The 1,483-nt window shown below is 32.9% G+C and overlaps 2 non-coding genes across 2 annotated transcripts; both read right to left on the reverse strand.

Moving 5' to 3' along the window:
• Window positions 1–963: 963 nt before the first annotated feature.
• Window positions 964–1,037, reverse strand: TRNAD-GUC (transfer RNA aspartic acid (anticodon GUC)). The gene has a single exon. It is a non-coding gene; the product is annotated as a tRNA-Asp (tRNA).
• A 319-nt stretch (window positions 1,038–1,356) lies between these two features.
• TRNAY-GUA (transfer RNA tyrosine (anticodon GUA)) lies at window positions 1,357–1,440 on the reverse strand. The gene has a single exon. It is a non-coding gene; the product is annotated as a tRNA-Tyr (tRNA).
• Window positions 1,441–1,483: the final 43 nt, after the last annotated feature.

Consider the following 1,483-nt stretch of genomic DNA (forward strand, 5'->3'; position numbering starts at 1 on the left):
ATATCGGAGCTATCAAATCGATTCATCGTCGAGAATTGAATAGTATAACATAGGAAGATCTTTTATCCATACCGAATTTAAACAAAATGGGATTCCTGATGCAATCAAGAATTTCGTTACTTTTTTTTATTTATAATTTTTTGCATTCTTTCTTTTCTATAATCTACTGCCCTCTTATTCAATGCAATCATCTGATGAAGTCTCATCAGACTACCTTTACCCTTACATTGTTTATAAACAAACTCAAGCAAAGAATAGCAGCGAAATTCAAAAAAGGAAAAGGAGGTAGGTTCGAACTAAACTCCTTCCTTTTTTTGTACTTATTAAAATCTTCTTAAAAAAAAGAAATAAAAACGAAACTTAAACTTTCAAAAATTCTTAATTACCTCACTAAGAGAGATAGATGGGATCCTTGTTTGTATTAATATCCTCTTTCCTTGAATTAGTAGTGGGACGTATATATCAAAAGTTAAGTGTTAAATTTTAATAAGATAGATTATTTCAAATTCAAATTAGTAATTGAATTTACTAATTGAGGTTACAAAAAATCGGAGCCAGAACGGATATATTTTGCTTTCAGACGAAAAATTAGATCAAAGTTTACTATGTAAACTTTATTTTGTATCGTCCAAATTCCCTTTATGTATGTGCTTTCCGGAAACGTATAGTACTCTATTTCATTAGAAAAATCGGGCGTAATCAACTAGACCCAGTACGCCTTCGAATCCTGAATATGATGCTACCAATAATTGTGGTAATTCACATATGGCACATATGTCTTTCTCCCATCAATTAGTACTCGTTGAAGAAATCAAAATTCCCATATTTTTTTGTTGAAAAATGTGGAAAAAAAATAAGAGAGATCCCGTTTGGAATAAAATTCAGTTATGTTATTTGTTCTCTCTTTCACAGGAAAGGAAGAGATTAATTGATGTATTTTTTTTTTATTGGATTTGGATCCATCGGGACTGACGGGACTCGAACCCGCAGCTTCCGCCTTGACAGGGCGGTGCTCTGACCAATTGAACTACAATCCCAGGGAAATAAAGTGTACAACATATGTTGTTGATTTAATTTCCTTCAAACCTTTCTATGTAGATTTTTGATTCGAATTGTCATATTCTACCAGACAGAGACGCGAGTAATAAAGTAATAGATTGATATGCGCGGAGACATGGACTTTAGTGTGAGAAGCATGGATTAATATTTATTTTTTCGTTATTGTAAAATTGATTGATTATCAATCTGTCAATGAATAAAAAAAGAGTTTTTTTTTTTTATTCTTTCATATCAAGTCAAGTATTTCTGTAGAAGGACAAATAGGTTATATCATTTTATGGTGGATACGCGATATATTGGGCCGAGCTGGATTTGAACCAGCGTAGACATATTGCCAACGAATTTACAGTCCGTCCCCATTAACCGCTCGGGCATCGACCCGGGAAGAATCAATTCCAAGCTTGTTGATAATCCATGATCAACT

The sequence above is a fragment of the Cucumis melo genome, unplaced genomic scaffold (genome assembly GCF_025177605.1).
Source record: "Cucumis melo cultivar AY unplaced genomic scaffold, USDA_Cmelo_AY_1.0 utg000646l, whole genome shotgun sequence".
NCBI classification, from domain to species: domain Eukaryota; kingdom Viridiplantae; phylum Streptophyta; class Magnoliopsida; order Cucurbitales; family Cucurbitaceae; genus Cucumis; species Cucumis melo.